General features: G+C 40.7%; 1 protein-coding gene and 1 long non-coding RNA gene across 4 annotated transcripts in view; one reads left to right on the forward strand and one right to left on the reverse strand.

Annotated features, from left to right (window-relative positions):
- The window catches only part of EDN3 (endothelin 3), a 121690-nt gene that overhangs the window by 77164 nt on the left and 18411 nt on the right, over positions 1-26115 (reverse strand). The gene's annotated exons all lie outside the window — the stretch shown is intronic.
- LOC144588759 (uncharacterized) lies at positions 1141-24908 on the forward strand. Its single transcript, XR_013544446.1, has 2 exons — positions 1141-6860; positions 21119-24908. It is a non-coding gene; the product is annotated as an uncharacterized LOC144588759 (long non-coding RNA).

The following is a 26115-nucleotide window of genomic DNA, read 5'->3' on the forward strand; positions in this document are numbered from 1 at the left end:
CCAACACTAGTGGTTTTTTAGAAATTCTGTGCAAGCTTTTGATTTAGGAAATGAACAATTAAATACAAGTCAGGCAAGGCAGTAAGCATTTTGAAGCATTTATGGAGTGGAAATTACTTTCCTTGTACTGTAGTTTTAAAGCTTGTTGTTGTTGTTTAGTCGTTAAAGTCGTGTCCGACTCTTCATGACCCCATGGCCCAGAGCACGCCAGGCCCTCCTGTCTTCCTCTGCCTCCCTTTCCCAACATCAGGGTCTTTTCCAGGGAGTCTTCTCTTCTCATGAGATTGCCAAAGTATTGGAGCCTCAGCTTCAGGATCTGTCCTTCCAGTGAGCACTCAGGCTTGATTTTCTTCAGAATGGATAGGTTTGTTCTCCTTGCAGTCCAGAGGACTCTCAAGAGTCTCCTCCAGCACCACAATTCAAAGGCATCAATTCTTCGGCGGTCAGCCTTCTTTATGGTCCAGCTTTATGGTTAAAGCTGCATAGAAGCAATTTGTTATTCCAGAAATGTGTGGTTTTTCTGTTCCTGGGTTTATACCAGGAACTGGACCGATGGTAAGTATTTCAAGTCATGTGCATTTCATTCCAAGAGGTTTAGGAGTGCAGCAGTTATTGGATTCAGCTGTGTTATAACAAGTGTGAGAAACCTCTGTTAACAACCAGACTAAAAGAACTGTTGTTACCATAAGCAAACCTATGATGATAGCGGTTTCAAAAGTTTTGAGACTGATGCTATTCTTTGTTTGTATGTTTGTATGTTTGTATGTTTGTATGTTTGTATGTTTGTATGTACGTACGTACATACATACATACGTACGTACGTACGTACGTACGTATGTATGTATGTATGTATGTATGTCTCAAATACACACATGAGATTCCTGTGGCTGAAACCTTCAGCAAGTGATGTAATGTGCCCACCACCTCATTTGGGACTAGCTATTAGATTTAGACCTTAGTCTCTTGGGAAGGTGGAGCTCACACGGAGACATACAACAAGACGTCATACAACAAAGATCGGTCTGGAAATAAAGTTATTTCTTATTCAGCAAACTTAGAAGGGAAGAGCCAAGAGATTTCAACAAAACGAGAGCTAGAAATTTCTTTCACCATGATTTTTATTTTACTGTGTAATTTTTGTAGATGCTGGGGAGCTAGATTTTCAAAGGCATAAACAATGCTGAGGGACATCAAGACATGTGTTAATCAAGGTATTTAAAAAGAAATCCAAAGGTCTAAGATGCCACTGAAATGAGTTCGTGTTGGCTGGGGAACCCCCATCCAGAGAAGACCAGACTGGCTCCTCCTTCCTGGGCATCTGTATGAGAGAACTTTAGTATTTTTAAAATGTGTTTTTAACTTGTTTATCAGGATTTTACCTTTCACTTTTCAATCATTAATATGTTTAATTGTTTTTTAATAATGTGGTTCTTATACTTGCAATATGTTTTATATTTGTGTTTTTACACTGCTTGTAAGTCACCTTGAGTTCTTCTATAGGAAGAAGGGCAGAAATGAAATGAAATGAAAATGTACATACATACACCATAAACTTTTGTGGATGCAACTGCACTTTCTTAGATGTATGCACTGCAATCATGAGCCCTGTTCAGGCATTTGCTTAAACCTGTAGAGTGCTTGCGGGGTGGGAATGTGGCATGCATGTAAGCCAAGCCCACAATGCCCTACTCACCCATACTTCATGCATTCAGAGAAGACTGCATATGAATTTAGATGAATTTTCCATAGAGTGGCCATTAGGAGCCCCGTCTTATCAGGGTTCTCAGCTGTGAACTCTGTAAACACATTGTGCCAAACATACATATAGATCCCTCTGCAGACTTACTCAATAAATGACTTCCAAGAGTATGGGATTATTGGGAAGTAAGGCTATTGTACCCATATCCATACCATGTATTTAGCACTTCAGCCGTTCAGGTAAACAGGGCTTTGAAAGTTCACATTATATACAATGCATGTTTGATATTTCTGCATTTAAATTTTCTTTCTCCTTCACTATGATCCATTCCTCAATCATGTGCATTGCAAGTATACCTGAATGTCCAACCTTGTGCTCCATCCAGCTGAAGAAATGAGTCAAACTTCCATGCTATAATAAACCTGTTAGTCTAGAGGTTTCAGGAGTTTTTGACCTTTTATCTACAAAAGAATAGTACAGTACAGTGAACACATTGTAGAATCCATGTGTTTTAACTTCTCATCTTTCAAATACCTCTCTGTACAGTGAAACAAACCATATTAACAAAACATATTTGCCAGCTAAGTCCCTTGCACATATTTATGAAACTCTAGAAATGGTGACTAGTAAACATTTCCTCGGCTACAGAGCCTGAATGTATTCTCTTTCTGTCAGCTGAATAACACGAAAGGAAAGAGAAGAGGGGAGACAAATCCATTTAAACCAGGGACAAGATCAAGACTCCTGGAAACATTTTGGAATGTGGAACAACTGAGAAGGGTGGCACTCAAATTCCCCAACTGAGCTTCTAGGAAGAATCCTCAAGACAAGTGACCTCAACGCATTCCAGATCCTATACTTAGAATGCCATAAAGCAGCACTGCAGTGTAATTATACACCCACATATTTCTATAGCAGTTGTTTGTCACATCTGGCCCAGCTGCCCATCTTCATTTTCAAAGTCAAGAATGTAGAGGCTGCGTCCAAGCAGGAAGGTCACCCCTCATCATTTTCCACATGTAGAAAGAAACAAAGCCAATCCCTGCCCTTCTAACCATAGTGAGCTTATTCAAGTAGAGAAGAACTGAACAACTAATACTTCCATGCAGTCAACTCAATTCCAACTTAGGACGTCCCTTTTCAGGGTTTTAGCACCTATTAGTGATTTGCCATATCCCTCTTTTGGGGGCGCTCTGGAACAGTACAGCCTGCTCTTCTAGCGTTCGGGACAGTGGGGAATCAAACCATTTTTAAAGCTTATCATCGTGTTTAATGTGTTCATTATTCATTCAGTGCTTGTTATATTATGACATTCTTTTTCATAGTTTCATGTTGCAATAGGAAAGGCAAGCGGATGTTCGGGGTATGTATTCATCCCCTTACACAGCGTTTTGGTATGAGCGATCAGTCTGCCTCAAAGTATAGAGCAGTGGTTCACTGTTTTTAATTAAAAAGAGATCTTACTCATCTCCTGAAAATAGAGGTATATGTTGTAAATCTTAAGAAGTATTGCATCTCAGGGCTATGCATCTACTCTGGATTTTCAGCCTCATCAGGAGCTATTCACGGTGCTTAATTGTATCCCCTCCAAATACTTAGCACCTTTGATAACCCCTTTAAAGTTCACCCTAAAACCAAGCACAGATTCACCACAGCCAGAACATCAGAATCACCAGCCTCCACTGGCTCAGATTATTGTTGAAAGATCACTAATTTTTTTTCTATCACCCTTGTTCTTTGTTTTGATGCTTTTTTGGCTGGGATCCAAACAGTTACATCTGCAGAACTGTTTATGGCAAGGTAGCTGACTGAAATGCCATTTCCTTTCACACTAAAAGCTCAGCGAATCCTGTCAAATGAAAGGGAGTCTCGCAAATCCCAAGATGGGAAAATATTACCATTATATTCCTCCATAAAATCTGTCAGAGACATGCAGATAATAAATTGCTTTAACAAATCTGATTGGTAAGTATTTTTTACCCCACATCAGGAAAGCCTAAAGCAAGAACAGTATGGATAATATTAGGCAAGCTATTGAATTCCCTTTAAATCTACATTAAAAATTTCATATGGTCAATAAACTTATGTTAAAGATTACATTAAAAATATTATGATCATTTTTATACATTATATAACTCAGTTTCTGAGCATATTGCCTTTTACATTAGTAGGAAATAAGTTAAAATGACTGAAAAGAAAGTGATGTTTTGCTTGGCAATGAGGTTACAATGTTTATCAAACTCATGTTGGACAGAAGCAGAAAATCTGTTCAGTCACAGACCTCTCCCTTAAAGTTCACATTAAACCAGTAGGAGTGTTTGGCTTTTACATAACCTTCATGGTAGGAATTATCAAATATACTTTTTTCTGTTTTCATCTAAGCTTTCCACTTCCCTGAATGATATCCTCATAGAAACCCAAATGATGACCCCAGTTTTCAATCTGTTTGAGTAGCAACAGATCTCCTGTGTGGAGAATTAGTGCAGGGAAATCGCCCCAGAGGGAGACCACAGCTGCATTACAAGAATATCTGCAAGCGGGATATGAAGGCCTTAGGAATGGACCTCAACAGATGGGAAACTTTAACATCTGAACGTTCAGCCTGGAGTCATGGCCTCTCCCATTTTGAAGAGACACTTGTTCAGCAGGCTGACGCAACGAGGCAGTCCCGAAACCAGCAAAATCAGGGAGCTGGACAGGGGACAGATTTTATTTGTCTTCAGTGTAGAAGGGATGGTAATTCTCGAATTGGCCTTCTCAGCCACACTAGACGCTGTTCCAAGACCTCTATTCAGAGCACGTTACCATAGTTTCTCGAGACTGAAGGATGCCTAATCTAATCTGAGTAGCAACCAACTACGCGCACTGGGAAAACTATTTAAGAGTCTCAGTAGTTTCTTTTAAACAGTGCTATGAGAGAGCCATCTCACACATTTAAAAAGGAAACATTTTAAGGGATGGTACTTATCAGTAGGAAATTGCTGCCAACTAAAGGATATCTGGGAGACAAATAGAGGGGTGGGGGCTGAGATTCATTGCAGAAAACTGAGACACAAATGCTACATGAGGCTAAAAGTGCTTTAGGTAAACAGGTTCTGGCATAAAGGGAAAACCTGGGAGAACATTCTGCAACCAAAATATTAAAAATTATATACAAAAGATTATACAATTATTATATTTCAATAAATAAACTATTAAAACATAATTATTTTTCAAAACCAGTCAAAAGTCTCCTAGCGAACATGGCCAGTATGAATGTTTTAGTCCAAAACAGATACTGTAATATTTAAACTAAGTTTATTGTGACTCACAAATAAAGAAATGTTTAGGAGGAAAGATATCAGATGAAATGCGAAGAGTACTAACAGCATTTTTAAAATTAAATGAACTTTGGAATTAATTTTTAAAACAATGCAAAGGAACTCTGCATCCACTGCAGTGGCATCCACCAAACCTGAGAGCAAGCGGTCAGTGAGTCTTAAATAATGTCCAGAGAAGAAAATCCAAAGAACCTTAGGGCTTGAGTTAGCCCATCTGAAAACATTCTCTGTTTTCTCCATCTGCTCATTCAACTTGTGAAGATTAAATAGTACACCAAATTCTAACAGTGGGGTGGGTCCTCAACCATACCTGAAGGCATCAGGCAGATATAGGGAGTGCAGGACAGGTTGTGTAGCATGAATGCTTTTGTCCTATGAGTGGAGAAAAATGGAAGAACTCAGGATAAATAACTGGAATGCAGACACTGTGGCCACCGAGCATCTGCTACTGGAGGCACTTGTATCATTCTGCCTAATGGCCCTCAGCTCTTATATCCATCCAGCAATCTATGTATTTCCAAGATGTAACTTTTCTTCTTAGTTGTTCTTACTGACTTGTTAGTTAAACTCCAGTTTAGGGGGAAAAAAATCAAGCAATGCATGTCGTTTTGTGGGTCAAATATATGGGTCAAAACACTCAAATAAAAGAATGCAAGTATGGCTTTCCAAGATTGTTAGAATGAAATGTGCATGGTTGTATGAACAGTGACACTCCCATATTTTGGTTTGCTGCCAAACCAGTCCACATTGGAAGCTTCATCTGGGCTGGTCATACTGAATGCTACACATCACTGCATAAAAAATGGATCTTATTTTTCTCAAAAATAACAAAAAGAAAAAAGAACATAAAAGTAGCTTCTGATGTTGTGAGTCTAAATGGGGAAATGACAGAAGGAAGAATAGGCTTAATCCTTCCCCTTCCATCCATTGTTTTTCGTCCACCTCAAAAGTGTTCCAAAACCGCTTTATGTCTATTAGAAGAAAAGTATTCCTTCTAGACACATAAAGTAAAACCAGTTGTGGATGACACATTTTGAATGGAAAATAGCTGGAGCACATTAAGCAGATTATTCCTGCATTCGTTAAGGGGTTGGACCCGATGGCTTTATAGGTCCCTTCCAACTTCATGATTCTATGCTTCTATAAGCAGCCTGTCTTTAGCATTATTTCATAAACACAACCAGAAACTGGGAAATCTACTTTTTTGGACTACAGTGCCCCAAATCCCCTAGCTAACAAGGCCAATATGAAAGTTATAGGCCAGATTTTTTTTCCGTGACATGGAAACAGCTGTATGTAGGCTGCAAAATGAAAACTCTGGAAGAAATATCCATTTGGCTGCAGACTTATAACTTGCAGTTTGCTCTTGACTGAAAGCATCCTCAGTATGTCGATTGATGGTCACGGTATTGTTTTAATTTATTCTTTGAGTCACATCAATGGATAAAACTAAATGAATTACCCACATAACATCCTTCCTCAAGTTAGTGAGTTATACAGTCATGGGGTAAGCTCCAACTGTTTCTGTGCCCTTTGAGACATAAGTATCTCATTATGGGGCTTTTTTCCCCTCTTAGAATCTCTTATATGATGCTGTTACTAATTTTCCCCCCTCCTTTTCACATTTACCTTCTTCTGCGTATTCTGAATGCATGTTTTATATGACAGATAGTGATTATTATACAGTGGTGCCTCGCATAACGTTTGCTTCGTTTAACATTTTTTTCGCTTAACGTTTATTTTTTCAGAGTCAGATTGTGTTTCGTATAATGTTTTTCCCTATGGGCGATTTTCACATAGCGATTTTGGGACCATGCTTCGCTTAACGTTTTGGGTTTTAGGTCCCCTGCTTCACTTAACGATGTTCATTTTTTCAATTACAAAAGTGTCTTAACATGTTGAAAACGGTTTTAAATGCTTGGAATCGTTAGTGCACCTTCTAAAATGTGTGCATACTTAATTTGGCGTTGATCTGACTTTTCGTTAATTTTTTGTGAATTTTTTTCTCCCCCATAGGAAATAATGGAGCTGTCAGATTTTGACAGCTGTCAAAAGTTGGGGGGAAAAATTCACCATAAATTAACGAAAAGTCAGATCAAAGCCAAATTAACTTTTGCATCCGTTTTAGAGGGTGCAGAAGCTAATCCAAGCATTTAAAACCATTTTTGACCCTTTTATGACACACTTAAATTTGCAAAAATTGACTTCGCAAAGCCATTGAAATGTATTGAGTCGGCTTCAATACATTCCAATGGAGGAAACATTGTATCGTTTAACAATGTTTCCTATGGGTTTTTTCGCTTAAGGACGCCAGTCCGTGCCTATTGGAACGGATTAACCGGTTTCCAATGCATTCCTATGGGAAATGGTGTTTCGCATAAAGTTTTTTTCACATAAGGTTTTTTTTTTGGAACCAATTAAAAACGTTATGCGAGGCACCACTGTATTTTTATTTAAAGCATTGAGTCATTGTGAGGGGTTGCCATGAGCATCCCCAGCAGGGCACCTGGCCCATCTCACAAGCCAGGGGAGCCCAGGAGAGAGAGAGTGTGTCTCCCGAGCCCCTAGCCAGCAGAGAGTAGAAGGGTCACCACCTGATGCAGGACAGCAGGAGCAGGGTGAGAAGGTGGGAATAAGAGTGGTAGGGCTCACGGTCATCGTCAACCATGTTGGATGAAGGGGAGATGTGGGAAAAGGCACTATCAGAATCCTCTTCTCCGCCTCCACAGATAGACGGCAACCATGAATGGAAGCGAAAAAGTTGGAAAAGGAGAAGCTTTTCCCTCTTGAGTCCCATGTCACCCATATTGAAACCTATCAGAATCCACAGGCCAGTAATGGTTGTCAAACATGAGTGAAGCAGGAGTGCCAAAGGGGAGGACTTACAAAGGGATGGGTCAAGTCCTCCTCTTTGGCAAATGTGACTCATGCCTTTGTTCACTACGTACCGGGACACTGAATAGTGACATTTATATCCAGCCATTCTTCCTCGCCAGGTTGTGCTGCATTCTCTCCATGAGCACTGAAGTTTGATAATCAAGCACGAAAAAAATATCAATGGCCCAAAGGAGGTCTGGTAAGGGGAATGTGGTCTGGGTGGAGTTTGGAGATGCATACTGAGGTTCACTTTTTGGGGGGCCACAGAGTAGAAGGCCTTCCCTGCTGAAGTAGCAGGTAGGATTTAACTATTAAGCTAGAGGTGAGGAAATTACAGGCATCTATACATATACTTTAAATAAACATTTACATGCACATCCTCAGAAATATGTTTACTATTTTGTGAATTTCAGTAGGTGCAGTATTTCTCAGAGCAAAGGAGCTATAACTGCCACAAGTATTCCACTGATATGCCTTTGGTATGCTTTGATATTAGAGCAGGAACCTCATGGCACAGGGATTAAACTGCACTACTGCAGTTGAGCTTCTGCTCACAACCTGAGTTTGATTCCGGCAGGGTCAGTTTAGTTAGCTGGAGTTTGATGCAGCCTTCCATCCTTCTGAAGTTGGTAAATTGAGCACCCAGGTTGTGGGGCCAGGGGCAAGGTATAGCCTGCATAATTAAACTGTATATCACCCAGAGAATGCTTTAAGCACTGTGGGATGGTATATAAGCAGCACACTTTGTTTCTTAGCTGTTAGATATTGTTGGCTGGTGAGATAGCTTGGTGGATTAAGTATCTAGCTGTGGAGGTTGGCAGTTCAATTCCCTACTGTGCCTCCTGCGAGTAGGGCCAGCCTGTGCAGCCTTGGGCAAGCTATGCGGTCTCAGAATTCATTCAGAATAAGGGAATGGTAAAGCGCTTCTGAGTATTCTCTACCTAGAAAGCCCTGAAAAGGGTTGCCATAATCCAGAATTGACTTGATGGCACATTAGTGTAGTAGTAGTAGTAGTAGTAGTAGTAGTAGTAGTAGTAGTAGTAGTAGTAGTAGTAGTAGTAGTAGTAGTAGTAGTAGTAGTAGTAGTAGTAGTAGTAGTAGTAGTATTGTAACATAATTCTCATTAGTCCTGCCCAGTAAAAAGGCTGAAGGTGAGGAAAGGGGCGGGGGGGGAAGCAGTCTGAACATGTTCTTCATCCCTATGCTAAATGAAACAGAGCAACTAAGATTTAGCTAAAGAACTTGATTTTCACATCCATTCCTTAACCTGGTTTTACTCCTAAAACTCTACATCAATTCATTGTATTAGAAAACTGAATGGAACAGCTGTGTTAATTTGAAAATGGTTCTCTCCAGCTTTCTGTTTTGTATTAAAAAACATTCAGGAAAAAAGCATCGTTCATAAAAACACTCCTAATAAGAAGCAATTCTCTTTTCCAAAATCTAAGTCAAGAAGCCAAGGAATAAAATGCTGTGCCATGTCACCAAAATAACAGCCTTGTTACTTCAGCAACTTTGCAGTTTATTTAAGGTGAGTGATGTTTTTAATGAAACACCATGACAGCCAAGAGGCGAACCCATTGGAGAATCTATTAAGTCAGTATCAAATTGAGTAAATAATCTTGGTAATGTTGCTCCAGGAAATGTATGTAGGTCTTTCCAAAACCAATTAAAAAATCCATGAAAATATACAAAGACATAACAATCTTGCAACCATCCACTCAATTCCCTGAAGCAGGTCTAGTTAAAAAGGTCAGGCTATGACCTAGACTGTCTCACACCACAAGCTTCTGGGAGTGAATCAAATAGCAGTGACTCTTCCTGAGGGAAACATATCAACAGGGAAAGCAGAAGTGAATCCCACTGAAGAAAATAATTATCTATACCTTAGTTCAGTCATCAAATGAAGACAATATCCACAAGTATCAGAAGAAGACTGAAACTTAAAAGGGCAGCTATCAAAAAACTAAAAAAAGATCCCTAATTATAAAGATGTGTTGCTGAAGGCCAAAGCCAAGATCATCCATATGATAGTATTCTCAATTACAAATCATGGATACAAAAGCTGAAAAAAGCCAACAAGAAAAAAAATGAAATCATTTGGAGAAGAGCTTTATGGACATCCTGGACAGACAAAGAAATAAGTTGGTACAACATCAAATAAACCCTGAACACTCACCAGAAGCTAAAATGACTAAGGCTGTCATGCTTTGGACATGGATACATCATGAGAAGACACATTTTAAAAAGCCACTGAAAAAGAAGGAAAACAGTAGGAAAAGGAGAAGTCCTAACATAAGATGGATTACTTCAATAAAGAAAGCCACATCAGCTAACTGTAAGATCTGAACAGGACTGTTAACAATAGGACCTTTTGGAGATGCTTAGTTTATAAGGCCACCATAACTTGGAAACAAATTGATGGCACATAACAACAATCCTTTAATTATTAGCCATTATCAATTTCCCAAAGGGTGGATCAGTTAAATTCCAAGTTTCTTTCCATTCTTAACCACCTTACTTGTTTTCTTTCTAAGCAAAATAGTGCTAGTTTCTGAAATTTGCTATTTAATATGCATGGGTGCAGAAATGGTAATCTAATGTTTTTGGGAGACATAGCCATTCAAGGACATATCAGAAAGCTGCTAATGTTTTTACAGTTTACGGCATCCACTTTTTTTTTTCAGTTCGGTGACTCTTGCTTTCTTTTATCTCCAGCATGTCAGCTGCCTTCATGTTTACATCCAGATTGCTTTCATTAATAGACTTTTTTCATAGGCATACACTGCCCAGCACCGTGGAGATTTTTCATAAGCATAACTGTATGCTTGAGTAACTTGAAAGCCTCACAGTGTAGGACTCACTGTGCAGCATTGGCTGTTTTTAGCAACACAAGAGTCAATATTCCCAATCATTTAAGACTGGGGAGCTGTGTCTCCTTTTTGGGTTGTAACAGTGAAATGTTATTTTTATATGCCCATGTTACACAGCAGCGGGTGTTTGTGTGTCTTCATTTTTATTGCTAATGTTTCCAAAAAGGGGAAAGAAAACAGGACTAAGAAGGAACCTTTGCATTATTCCAAACAAGGAATGGGGCGGAGAAGGGAGTTGGTATTAATGATAGGGTGGGCAACTCCAAGGGTTGTCAAAGTGCAACTCCCACCAACCCTAGCCCATGTAGCTTGTGTTGAGTAGGATGGCGACTTGAGAAAGAAAATAACCCTACTGCAACTTTAATAGTTGTGTAGAATTTCAGCAGTTGTAACGTTTTATGAAAGATCTACCTGCTGAATTTCCTGTCCTCTTTTCTATCTGGCTATCCTAATGCTGAGCTGACATCATTTGGGGGTGTGTATGACAGGAATTGCAGGATAACATGAAGAGCGCCATGTTCCCCATCCATGAACTGAGACCCAATTCTTACAACTACCTTCATCCTGTCCATATCACCTCCAAGTGACTACAACCTTCCATTTTTGTCTGACTTTCAGGGCCAGTTACGATATGAACCCCTATAAGGTTGAGGGCCTTAGGTGACAGAGCACTCCGCATGACAAATCCACCAGAAACTTTCCTCTTGTCTCCATCCCACAAGGGGTCCTTCTGCTTTGTGCCCAGTCCTGGAGAAGAAACCATCTGCTTCCTGCTTCCAGGAAACAGCATCTTCACACCTTCTCCACATGTTGCTGCCAGAGAACGAAGAGTAGTCATGTGGCAACTAGTTCTAGTTAAAACTAGCTATTTTTTTATACCTGGATCCAGGATGGAAGTTTGTAACCAAGAAATGACGGGAGAGATGATCAGTGAGACATGATGGAGAGGTGTGCTCAAGAATGGCCCCTGGACACCATTTTCATTGTATGTTGACTCCTTAATGCAGTAGAAGCTGGTGATTTCAAGGGGAGCACAGGAAATGAAGTCCACATTTTTGTCCAAGTGTTATAGGAGCTCCCCCAAGTACTGAACCCTACCCGCAAAAACAGCTTCAGTGTCCTTGGATGGTTCCCTTAAAGTCTGAATTAAAACACTAGATTCACTACCCTTGTAAAACACAGTCACCTGCGTCCACTGCCTCAGAGCCAAACATTTTAAAATAGATAGCTGAAACCAGAGTGGGGAAGAACTAAGGCACCACCACCGCCGTTGGGTGGCAGGGCTGCCTCTCCAGGACTGGATCGCACAACATGGGTGCAGCAGTTCTTCAGCTACGCTATCATGTATGCATGTACTATTGGCAGGCCATAATACAAGGTGGCAGCAATGGGCCTGGCACTTTGCTTCCCATTTCAAATACCATGCCAGCTTATGCAGCCCCTGCTGACTGCATTCTATGAACATAGAGGCATGTAAGAAATGTCACTGCCTCCCTTGCTGTATGACAGGGCAGGCTCTCCTGTTCAGGTATTCCATTTGGGAGCAAAGGTCTCTCCCTGCCCCCAAGCTCCCCAGCCACATGCCTGAACTGGAAACCTAAGACAAAAGGATGAAGGGAACCAACTCAGAATCCCTCACCAGTGGTCATGTTGGCTGGGCACTTATGGGAGCTGTAGTCTTTTTAAAAAAATGTTTTCCAATAATAATAAATAATTGCATGTTATCAGGTCAGTTCTGACTTATGGCAGCCCTTTCCAGGATTTTCTAGGTAGAGAATACTCAGCAGTGGTTAACCTTCCCTTCTTTTGGGAGTGACTGGAGACCCTGCAACTTGCTGATAACTACACAAGCTGGTGCGTCTCTCAGGAGCACAGGAGGGAATTGATCTCTCAGCCAGATCCCTAACTCACTGACCTATTCAGCGTGTCTTTCTAAAGCAATGGTTAGTTAACCACTTTTAAATGTTTGTGAAAGCAGCTCAAGCACAAAGAGCTTAAAGAGATTGAAAATATATGAAAGTCTAAAGAGCAAACAAAAGCACTGGAAGTATTTGTGCGATGTGACATTCTACCATCTTTGAATAATTTTTTTTTCACAAAACTATGAGGTGACTTCTGCACTAGTTCATTGACTTGTTCATCAACATGAACATGATTTGAACAGATGCTGGGGGTGAGCATAAAAAATAGTTCTACAGTATTTGCAGAATCTCCTAACTTTAAAAAGGGCTAGAAAGAAATTTTTCTAAACTTTTATATGAGAATAGGCTCCGTGACATGCCAACATGTTCAGGCAAGAGACACCCCACCAACCACTCTCTTTTCTGCTCACTACCATTCATACTGGTTGAAAAACAGCCCTGACAATTATTTTGTGCTTGGGTGAGAAGTTGTTAACTGATGAAAAAAAGGAATCATCTTCTGGGATTTTCTCTTGCCTGGTGTCTCATTGTGAATGATATTGAGCCCAGTTGGAAGGGTCAGCCCTATCATTTGGCAGAGTGAGGAGGCCATCTTAGTTTGGTATCCTTTCATGATGCCCCACCTCAGGATATTCTGCACTGTGGATGCAGGGGCATCGTTTGCTGCTTCACACAACAAAATGTCTTGTTCCAATGCTGAGGGGAGTCTGTTTCCAGATGAATTATCGTTGTGTAATTTGTATTCACTGAACTATACTGGAGGTATATTTGTGTATACGTTCATCCTTCAGGGGCATGTGACTTCCCCTTGTTTCCCAACTGTTTTCCCCACCTTTTTCTTCCAACAGAACAAAACCTTGAGCGAGAACAGATGGACTAGCTAATGAACATGTTTTCATTGACAGAATTTAGACCACCCAACTGAGCTGAAAGTCTGAGACAAACACCCTTATTCTCAGAGATGGGGAGATTATTCTTTGGATCACTTCTCCCAGAACACCCGGTCTCTGAGGCAAATAATAGCCCTATTCCCAGAAACATGAAAAATTATGTTTTGGAATACACGCCTGAGGCAAAAGAATATCATCTCTGAGGGAAATAAGCACACTTATTGTCACAACTAGAAAAAGTTACTTTTGTACTGGTACTTCTGAGGCAAATAAATGTGCACAATCTCTCTACAGTAAATACCCCCATTCTCACCGATGGGGGTGTTACTGTTTTGAACTACAATTCCCAGAATATCCCTGGCCATGCCGGCGGACGCATTCCAGGAATTGCAGTTCAAAATAGACAGTTCTTTCTTCTTTGTCCATTCCTCCATGACTGCTTCAGCCAATACACAGAAACAGAAACTTAGGTGCTCAGAATCAGGTTAGAAGGAGCCATGGCATCCCAGGCAGCAACAGGAGATGTGGGGGGGCGGGGGCATGGCTTTTGAGCAAGAAAAGTTGTTGGGTTACAGCTTCAGTTACAAACACCCTAACCCCTGCCAATTATCTACTTAGCATGACAAGCTTCTCAGCAGCATATGTCACTGCTGAGGCTGCTCTGTGCAGAAAGATGTCTGTTCTTCATCTAAAATAAAGGATTAAATATAGCAGTCAATACACTGCTCATTAATATTGGTCTTTACTATTTCTATCAGAGGCTGTTCTGTTTTTCAAGGAGCCCAGAAAACATGTGGCACTCTGTGGGGTGCTTTCCTGTGCAAATGCCACCGGCGGAGTTTTTCCCCTTAGGACTACAGCAAGCAAGGAAGTTGTACTGTAATGCCAAAGTTATCAACGCCATCCTCTCAGCCAATAGTAGCTGTTTTGTTTTGTTTTTAACCCATGCAAAGATGCAGGTCATGTTATCTCTCCATCTCTGCCCATTCCTCCATGACTAGTTCAGCCTTGCTTCAGCCAATCTACTGAATGGAAACTTGGAATAGGTGCTCCGAGCCTTGGAAGTTGCTAAGGTATCCTGGTAGCAACAGGGAAAGCATCGGAGGCCCAAATTGATGGGAGCTGTAGTACAATTTTTTTTTGTTCTAGCATGCAGATGAGAGAATGAAGCAAACATCTCTCTCAAAAAAGAGTCTATCATTAAGACCCTGTTCTTTCCTCCTGAAAGAATGAAAAAAAAAATCCAAACCACATTAAGGAATAAATGACAGGTGGCAAAAATCTGTCAGAAGGAAACTGAACATCAAATGAGAAATGTTCATTTAGAGGAGCATCTGAGACCATATTTATTTATTTAATTTTCTATGCCACCTTTCTCTTGGTGAGGGACTTAATGACACTCGCAACAATTTTAAAAAGTGAGACAACAAATACAATATATTACAAAGTTAAAAACATACTTAAAGGCATAATAATAATTTTAAAAGGTTATCTAGCATTTACAAGCTTTACACACACAGTTACAGGAACATATGCCCAGCATCCTGAAGGGACTGATTCTGCCCAGTTTAGTTATTAAAAGCCTAACGAAAATGGCAAGTCTAACTATCGTCAAAAGGATAAAAGGGCCAACCCAACATTGTGAGGAGCAGCATTCCACACTAGAGGAGATGCTGGTTCTGTATCTAGAAAAAGTTTATTTTTGTACCTCTAATGGTAGAGAAACACATGGTAAAGGAGGTCAAGTTGCTGGGGAAAATATGTAAAAGCAGGGAATACAGGATCCGTGCCTCATCTAGTACATGAGATCAATTCAAGCCTATACCAAGAGAACATGGAACGAACGTGACTTCCCAACATAAACACAATGTACATCCTAGCAAGTTGCCAAACAGAAATTGTGAAATGTTTCTGCAAACAGTATTTTAAGCACCCATCTGGTAGCCATCAAAACTTGCAACTAGGGATAGATTTATTCCTTGCATTGAAACCTGCATGCTGCCAAAGGAGAAGCACATTTCCTCTGTCCCTCCTCTGTTGCCTTCACAGACACATTGGTTTTCCCAGGGTGAGGCTCATGCATTGCACTTCTGGTGTGCCGACTCCTGCGATTTCCCCCAAATGTGGGAAACTGTTGGAAGAGGACAGCACTCGTACAGTATTTCACTTAATCTTTCTGTTTCTCCCCCCCCCCCAAGCTAGCAACTGAAGTACAAGGTTATTCTTACAATCCATCATCAAAATGTTCATGATAAATATGTGCTCCATCACATCTTAAGAAGTGTGAATTTATATTGATGTCAGAGGTACTGCATTCAGTTTTTCCTCTGATATTTAATTCCTAGAGACCAGAGGAGGATAGGCACTGGACCTGAATCCTTGCAAACTTTTCCACACAAATGCAAGCATGCTAATGATCAAGAGCCCATTAAGCAATTCTATGCACTACTAAAACAGCAAAGAAAGGTATTGTAGCGTTCACCCTTATTATGTTAAGGAGTTATGAATATTCATGTTTCAGGCTAATGTTGCTAGGAGGCGGAGCCGAGATAAATGTAATAAAGAGTCAGAGTCAGGGAGTGAAAGCAGTCAGAGAGTCAGAGTGAGAGAGGGGAAAAGGAGATAGAGTGTGGTATTTGGGAGATCTGAGGTGACTGGAGTGAAAAAGAGATTAACAACTGTAATGACAAATAGAAGGTAGAGATTGATGATAATAGAAGTTACCTATGATTAATAATAATAACATCTGTAATCAATAAAAATGTTTTATTTAAAAGACAGTGAAGTTTGGACCTGCATCTTCATCCTTCCATAATGTTTGTTCTATTTATTTATTCTATTTATATCCCGCCTATCTGGTCATTGAAACCACTCTAGGCGGCTTACAACACATAATACGACAATGAATATAAAAAGAAATTATTACACTAAATAGACAGTTCTTCAAGATGGAAAAAAAATGAAAAACAAACCACAAAAGAAGAAGAGAAAGGTAGAGAATCAGAGATTAACTGGAGGGAAGACTTGCCTAAACATCCAACAATTCCCAACTCAGAGAGCCTCCCCAGGAGGATACCGTGGTTGATGGTATCAAAGGCCGCCGTTGATTTAGCGATCAACTGGTGGCAGCGGGGTTAAAGGAGTAGTAGTTTGCCTTCGTGTGCTCTGTGTTTGGAGGGTCAGGCAAGGGGCACGAGGGGCGAACGCACAGATATATTTAAAATTTTCCCACTACACTCAGAAACAAGTTCTCAGCCACCATCTTTGCATGGAAGGCACCTCCTTTTTGTTGGCTATGTACATAATCTGTGACTGGGAGCTATTGGAGAAATTACATGAATATTTAAGATTTTCTAAGAAGATGTTGACATTTGAATAGATGGGTATCCATTTCTGTAAAACAATAGTGCATATGTGGGGAAAAAACGTTGGCTGACTGTGATTAAGAATTTTGGCAGTCTGTGATGAAGTTCTTTGAAAAAGCTAATACCTTCTGCCCGCTGTGCATGTTTTCCTTTCTCCAATTTGTGTGGTTTAAGACATCAAATTTTACCCAGTTCATTTGTTTCCCTGTTATACTACATATTTAATTACTGAAATAATAACTATATAGGATACAATATATACATATGTATTTAATGTAATAAAATGTGAATATTAAATGTAGGCAGTATTTTTCTATGCATTATAAAGCTCAGGCACTGAATAGTATTTATTAGTTGTGTGCTCATGAGCATTTTGGAAGGTTGCATTTCCCTTATGACTGTTGCCTTAATTTTGGGATGATAAGACAGCTCAATGCCTAACCCACTCCAGATATTATGACAAACCATTCCTAAGGGATGCTCTGGAGGGAGCCTAGACAGAACAAGACCCACCAGGGCAATTCACTAGGGCACGTGTAAGAAAACAGGATAGCTGTCAATTATGGCAATTGCAGTGCAGCGCATCTAGAGACCACTGGGTTGGGGGAAGGCTGAACCAGAAAATGTCCCTTGTAAATACAGGTATATACATGTTATGCTAATCTAATGCACAGAAACGTCTCAGGTTTCCATTCTGTATCTCCAAAGGCATTATTTAGCAGTTTTGCCCACAATATCCAGTGAAATGTTGGGTTACTGTTATAGGAGCTGATTGGCATTTTAATACATGTAATGAGCATCTCCAGCAGCTTATGCAAGTTACTTGCTGCTGAAGTTTCACAACACTAGGAGCAATGCCACATGGAAGTCATTTGACACATCTGGGATTGTCAGACATGTCCTTATGTTTCCAAGGCAAAGGAAACAGAAGAAATAACAGCAGAAAGGGTGAAAACCAATGAGGAAATGAGGATGTGGGTTGACTCAACATAGTGTAGCTCTGGTTGGCAGAGGGAAGTAGAGGACCAAATGTAGGTCAAAGCCAAGCAACTGAATTGGATGCTTACAAGTTATGAAGCTGAGGAGATTCAGTGCTTCTTTAACATGGACATCAATATTATAGGTTAATTTCATTGTTTCATATAGGTGTCAGCAGAAGCTTCTGGCCTAGGGTAAATACCAGTTGGTGAAGATTTTCACTGTGGTCACCACAAAGGTATTGTTATTTTTATGCACTATTAATGGTGCGACTACACCAAATTACATGCAATTTAATTAACAACCTGTATTAGAGATGAGCATGAAGCTCAAGATGAACCAGGAAATTCATGAAAAATCACCAGTTTGTTGCTTTGGATTGTTTCAGGTCTCTCCAGACTGGAGAACCCAAAGTTTCCTGAAGCAATGAATTTTGGGGTGATTTATGAACCGCCTGGTTCATTTACCACCCCACCCCCATAGTTTCCTTCTGCCCCAACCCACTCCACCCACCCCTTTCCCACCGCCCCCCTTCACCTCCCTACTTTGTCCTCATCTGCCACTGCTGCCACCACAAGCTCTTTGGCAAATAGCAGCCGGTTTCCCTTCCAGCAGCCTAGCCTGCCCTGTCTGCCTATGGCCCACCAATCAGCTGCGGCAATGGTGGAGGCATCAGCAAAGGCAGTGGTGAAAAGTGGCACGGGTGGAAGTAGATATGAACAAGGTAGGGAGGTGATGGAGCAGTGGGAAGGCTGTGAAGTCGGGGGTGCCCAGCTTTTTTAATTTATTTGCTGTCTAAACAAACAAACAAAAAGCACAGAGGAATCGACAAACCCATTTGTGGTTCATCAGTAAAGCATCTGGAGACTGGATTTGATGTGATTTGTATTCCATATGGTCTACAGCAGTGGTCCTCAACGTTGGGCCTCCAGATGTTATTGAACTACAACTCCCAGAAGCCTTTGCCACCACCTCTGCTGGCCAGGATATCTGGGAGTCCAAGAACATCTGGAGGCCCAAGGTTGGGGACCACTGGTCTACAGGACACCCTCTTCCGCTCACTACCATTCACACTTGTTGAAAACCAGCCAAGACAATTGCTTTGTGTTTGGGTGAGAAATTGTTAACTGATGGAAAAAAGTGGTCGGCTTCTGGGATTTCCCCTTGTGTGGTGTTGCTATGTGAATGGTAACGAGCAGAAAGGGTATCCTGTAGACCAGTGGTTCCCAACTTTATGTCCCCAGATGTTCTTGGACTGCAACGACAAGAAATCCTGCCCAGCACAGCTACTGGTGAAGGTTTCTGGGAATTTTAGTCCAAAAACCACTTGGGACCCAAGGTTGGGAACACCGCCATAGTCCATTCTGACTGCTGCTGTTGGTTTTGTTAACATTCAGGCTGTCCTTTGATGCGTAAAGGTTAGCATTCTTTTTCCTGCCAGCAACATGGGCACAGTATTGTGCAGCAAGCTGAGGCCATTTCCTAGCTTTTTTAAAATCATGGGAACGGAAGTGCAATGCCCCACATTTATAAACCAGAGAGTTGTTTTGTTTTGTTTTGCTTTTTGTTTTCGAAAACTTGAATATGCTTAAAGGCTAAAAAAATGCTTTTTACTTTACATTTTTTACTTTCCCAAACTTCAGCATTTTAGAGATGTATTCTTTGTCTTTTGATGTTTCAAGGTCCCTGTTTTAGGCTATAAACTCTTAATCTTCAGTCCAAATATGATTTATGTTCTTGACTATACTTTTACAGTTTACAAGCCAATTTTTTACAAGCCAAAAACTGAAATATATTTTTATGAATTAAGTTCTTCCTACAACTTAAACTTTGTTTTGGGGTGTACTTTTGTTTACAACTTCTCATAGTGGATAGCAATCTTGGATAGCAATCACATGTGTAGCTTCCCACAAGTTGCAAAGATGGATTTATATTTAAACATTCGTGCCTATGGTTTTTCTCATAACTGAAAGAATGTTTTCAATACATTTTAATTTACTTTTTGAAGTATTTTTGTGCATATGGAATACAGAAGCAATAAATAAAGCTTGTAGAATTAGACAAGCTAATGTTGTCTGGAATTATTGCAACACTGAAGATTTCTACCTTGATATGACTGGAAACGATTGTCTGATTTCATTCTGGAATTAACTCTTAATAGGGATAAATGACAACTGTGATGAACACAGGCTTCTGATTTATCCGCAGAAGCTTATAAAATTCTGTAGTGCTCTTGAGAGAGCGTGCAGGTGTCAGAATCCATGACCTGACAAGACTTTTCCTACTTTATGTAATATATAGTTGGGAGTATTAATTCTAAATAATCTTCGGACATTTTGCCCTCCAGCTGACAAGATCCCTCCCAAATATGTTGGAAGAGAGATTAGCCACAATTTCGTCATTAATAAGGTATGTTAACTGCAAAACTATTTCATGTGAATGAAATGTGCTTCCCAGTAGCTCTTCCCTAAAAATGATATTTCAGTACCTTCTTTGTCTGCTATCTGAAGCTGGATGAATATGTATCAGACGAGAAAAAGTGAAGCTCATCCATCAACAGTACTTACTGTATGAAAGTGTAGGGCTGCATGGGACGGAAAGTGCTCACTTATCCTAAGGTCAGTCCAAAGTGAGACAACTGCTGTGTACAGTATGGATTTAAACCACTGAATTGAGTACTATGCACCCCAGGGCAGTCTTGATCCTACCATTAGGCAGAGTGAAGCAGCTGACTCAAGTGGTGGGGTGTATGTAAATCTAATTCAGTTGTTTCTCTTGAGAGACACATACCTCATGTTTCCTTTTCCCCCCTTTGGAGATAAATGTAACATCCAGCTTGTCCTGCTTCTCCTGAACTAGTCTGGTACCATCTGATTATGTTGACCATAATCAAACTGTTCTGCGTTCTTGTCCCCAGCAATGCTTGGGATATTTCCAAGTGAACCACCACATCAACCGCTGGTAATGAGCATACTTCAGTGGTATCGACTTGGCATACAGAAGGTCTCAGGTTCAATCCTCAGCATAACTAGTTACAGTGGTGCCTCGCTTAACGAGTGCCTCATTTAGCGATGAATTCGCATAACGATGTGTTTTTTAAGAAAATAATATGCACCGTATAACGATGTTTCCTATGGGCGATTTTCACTTAGCGAAGTTTGGGACCATGCTTCGCATAACAAATGCGATTTTAGGTCCCCTGCTTCACTTAACGATGTTTCTTTTTTCAATTTAAAAAGTGTCTTAGAAGGGTCAAAAACGGTTCTAAATGCTTGGATTCGTTAGAGGACCCCCTAAGTCATGTGCAAACCTGATTTGGCTTTGATCTGACTTTTTGTTAATTTATGGTGAATTTTTTTTTTCGGCCCATAGGAACCAATGGACCTGTCAAAATCTGACAGCTCCATGCTTTCCTATGGGGGAGAAAACAATTCACCATAAATTAACGAAAGTTCAGATCAAAGCCAAATCAGGTTTGCACACGACTTAGGGGGTCCTCTAACGAACCCAAGCATTTAGAACAGTTGCTGAGTATTCGTTAATTTTTTGTGAATTTTTTCTTCCCCCATAGGAAACAATGGAGCTGTCAGATTTTGACAGCTGTCAAAAGTTGGGGGGAAAAATTCACCATAAATTAACGAAAAGTCAGATCAAAGCCAAATTAACTTTTGCATCCGTTTTAGAGGGTGCAGAAGCTAATCCAAGCATTTAAAACCATTTTTGACCCTTTTATGACACACTTAAATTTGCAAAAATTGACTTCGCAAAGCCATTGAAATGCATTGAGTCAGCTTCAATACATTCCAATGGAGGAAACATTGTATCGTTTAACGATGTTTCCTATGGGTTTTTTTCGCTTAAGGACGGCAATCTGTGCCTACTGGAACGGATTAACCGGTTTCCAATGCATTCCTATGGAAAACGGTGTTTCACATAATGTTTTTTTTTGAACCAATTAAGATCGTTATGCGAGGCACCACTGTATTAGAAATAATTCTACCTGAAAGCTCAGAACACCACTGCCTGCCAGTGTCAATGATACTGGGTAGGTTGTTGTTGCTGTTTAGTCGTGTCCAACTCTTCATCACCCCATGGACGAGAGCATGCCAGTCTTCCACTGCCTCCCGGAGTTGGGTCAAATTCATGTTGGTCGCTTCGATGACACTGTCCAACCATTTCATCCTCTGTCATCCCCTTCTCCTCTTGCTCTCACACTTTCCCAATATCAGGGTCTTTTCCAGGGAGTCTACTCATGAGATGGCCAAAGTATTGGAGCCTCAGCTTCAGGATCTGTCCTTCCAGTGAGCACTCAGGGTTGATTTCCTTCAAAATGGATAGGTTTGATCTCCTTGCAACCCAGGGGACTCTCAAGAGTCTCCTCCAGCACCACAATTCAAAAGCAACAATTCTTGAGCGGTCAGCCTTCTTTATGGTCCAGCTCTCACTTCCATACATTGCTACTGGAAAAACCATAACTTTGACTATGCAGATCTTTGTCGGAAAGGTGATGTCTCTGCTTTTTAAGATGCTGTCTAGGTTTGTCATTGCTTTCCTCCCAAGAAGCAGGCGTCTTTTAATTGCGTGGCTGCTGTCACCATCTACAGTGACCATGGAAGTCCAAGAAGGTAAAATCTGTCACTCCTTCCATATCTAGCCCTTCTATTTGCCAGGAGGTGATGGACCAGCGGCCATGATCTTAGTGTTTTTGTTTTTGTTTTTGAGCTTCAGACCATTTTTTGCACTCTCCTCTTTCACCCTCATTAAGAGGTTCTTTAATTCCTCCTCACTTTCTGCCATCCATCAGAGTGGTATCATCTGCATATTGGAGGTTGTAGATATTTCTTCCGGCAATCTTAATTCCGGCTTGGGATTCCTCCAGTCCAGCCTTTCGCATGATGTATTCTGCATGTAAGTTAAATAAGCAGGGAGACAATATACAGCCTTGTCGTACTCCTTTCCCAATTTTGAACCAGTCCATAACTATAGTTCCTCCCCACCCGCAGAATACTACTTTTTCCTTCTCTTCCTCTGTCATCTTGTATAATCTGTTAAATTGCTTGCGGATGTTATAAATTTTGTGTATATTTGTGGTTTTTATTTAAGTATCTGGAAGCCGCCTAGAGTGTTCCCTGGACCAGATGGGCGGGGTATAAATAAATAAATAAATAAATAAATAAATAAATAAATAAATAAATAAATAAATAAATAAATAAATACTGCCAGCATGGCCAGTTATCATCCAAAAAAACCCCACATTTTTCCTGGCATTGTGCTTCAGCATGATGCCAGATATCAGCTTCTCTCCTGCTTTGCTGTTGCAAAAACTCATATTGCTTTACTCTTCTCCAAATCATCAAAGTCTTTGAAACTAATTAAGTTGCCACATAGAATTCCTCATCGCCTGCAAAGACACAAAGCAGAGCAGAGAAACATATAATAGGCCCCTGCATCCAATTACAAGAATATACACCTTTTTCTCATTTTGCATATGCTTTCTGGGAAGTTTCTGGGAAAGTCTTGAAGGATATATAGACCTCTGATGTCCCATTTGGATCATACACACATGTAAGACTGTCAAGAAATGGAACAAGGATGGAGACTGGCGTGACAATAGGAAATGACGTTGCCACAACTTTTTTGACACCATTTTGAGCTGCAGCCTTTGGAAGTGGATATACTGATCTCCACAGCAAGGAAAATGCTGCATAAGCAGGATAGGCAGAAATTTAGCAGATGAATTTTGAATGTTTTCAGGAACATATCAGAGGCAACATTTCTGTGATTCTGACTGCTATTAAAAGGCCAGGATGGAGCAGAAGCCAATACAAGCAGTGACAATCCTGGGGGGAGGGGGGGAGAGAGAAAAAAACCCAAAGACACAAGGTTGATTATACAAGATAAAAGCAAAGACAGGTGATGCCTTTATTGGACCACAAATGTATGAATATCTCTTTAAAAAACATATAAGCAGGAGTGCAAACAGAAGAGATTATCTGTTTCCAGTCACTAGGTAAAACTATTAATTTGGTCCCAATTAGCTTCACCTAGTAGATAGACTAAATTTTATTTCCAGTTTCCCAATCTCTGCCAGCAGGTTTGATACATTTCTGTGTAACCTCAGGAACTTCAAGTTTAAAGATTATATATGAGTATCCTTAGGATCCCCTTCATGGATTGCTGCCTTGTCGTGGCAAAGGAGCTTGAGTAATTCAGAGAAGCTATGGGCTATGCTGTGCAGGGATACCCAAGATGGACAGGTCATAGTGGAGAGTTCTGACTAAACGCAATCCACTTGGAGCAGGAACTGGCAAGCCACTCCAGTATCCCTGCCAAGAAAACTCCATGGACAGAAACAAAAGGCTAAAAGATATGACGCTGGAAGATGAGCCCCTCAGGTCAGAAGGTGTCCAACATACTACTGAGGAAGAGCAGAGGAGAAGTACAAGTAGCTCCAGAGCTAATGAAGTGGATGGGCCAATGCTGAAAGGACACTTAGTGGCGGAAGTGCCTGGAAGTGAAAGGAAAGTCTGATGCTGCAAAGAAAAATACTGTATAGGAACCTGGAATGTAAGACCTATGAAACTTGGTAAGCTGGATGTGGTCAAACAGGAGATGGCAAGAATAAACATTGACATCCTGGGCATCAGTGAACTAAAATGAATGGGAATAGACAAATTCAATTCAGATGAATATCATATCTACTATTGTGGGCAAGCTGCCCATAGAAGGAATAGAGTAGCCCTCATAGTCAACAAAAGAGTGGGAAAAGCTATAATGAGATATAATCTCAAAAATGATAGAATGATGTCAATAGGAATCCAAGGCAGACATTTCAACATCACAATAATCCAAGTTTATGCACCAACCACTGATGCAGAAAAGGATGAAATTACCAATTCTATGAAGATTTACAACACCTTCTAGAACTGACACCAAAGAAACAGGTTCTTCTCATTATAGGGGATTGGAATTATAGGGAGTCAAGAGATAAAATGGGAGTGCCTGACCACTTTATCTGTCTCCTGAGAAACCTATATGTGGGACAGGAAGCAACAGTTAGAACTGGTCATGGAACAACTGAGTGGTTCAAAATTGGGAAAGGAGTACGGCAAGGCTGTATATTGTCCCCCAGCTTATTTAACTTATATGCAGAATACATCATGCGGAAGGCTGGACTGGAAGAAACCCAAGCCGGAATTAAGATTGCCGGAAGAAATATCAACAACCTCCGATATGCAGATGATACCACTCTGATGGCAGAAAGTGAGGAGGAATTAAAGAACCTTGTAATGAGAGTGAAAGAGGAGAGTGCAAAAAACGGTCTGAAACTCAACATCAAAAAAACTAAGATCATGGCCACTGGTCCCATCACCTCCTGGGAAATAGAAGGGGAAGATATGGAGGCAGTGTCAAATTTTATCTTCCTGGGCTCCATGATCACTGCAGATGGAGACAGCAGCCCTGAAATTAAAAGGCGCCTTCTTCTTGGGAGGAAAGCGATGACAAATCTGGACAGCATCTTGAAAAGCAGAGACATCACCTTGCCAACAAAAGTCCGAATAGTCAAAGCTATGGTTTTTCCTGTCGTGATGTATGGAAGTGAGAGCTGGACCATAAAGAAAGCAGACCGCCGAAGAATTGATGCCTTTGAATTGTGGTGCTGGAGGAGGCTCTTGAGAATCCCCTGGACTGCAAGGAGAACAAACCTATCAGTTCTAAAGGAAATCAACCCTGAGTGCTCACTGGAAGGACAGATCCTGAAGCTGAGGCTCCAGTACTTTGGCCATCTAATGAGAAGAAAAGACTCCCTGGAAAAGACCCTGATGTTGGGAAAGTGTGATGGCAAGAGGAGAAGGGGACGACCGAGGATGAGATGGCTGGACAGTGTCTGCGAAGCAACCAACATGAACCTGACACAACTCCGGGAGGCAGTAGAAGACAGGAGGGCCTGGCGTGCTCTGGTCCATGGGGTCACGAAGAGTCGGACACGACTAAACGACTAAACACAAGAGATAAAAGGAACAACAGACAAGTTTGGCCTTGGAGTTCAAAACGAAGTAGGGTGAAGGTTAATAGAGTTTTGTCAAGAGAACAAGCTGGTCATCACAAACACTCTTTTCCAACAACACAAGAGGTGATTCTACACATGGAAATCATCAGATGGGCAATATGGAAATCAGATTGATTATGT

The sequence above is a fragment of the Pogona vitticeps genome, chromosome 4 (assembly GCF_051106095.1).
Source record: "Pogona vitticeps strain Pit_001003342236 chromosome 4, PviZW2.1, whole genome shotgun sequence".
In the NCBI taxonomy this organism is placed as follows: Eukaryota; Metazoa; Chordata; class Lepidosauria; order Squamata; family Agamidae; genus Pogona; species Pogona vitticeps.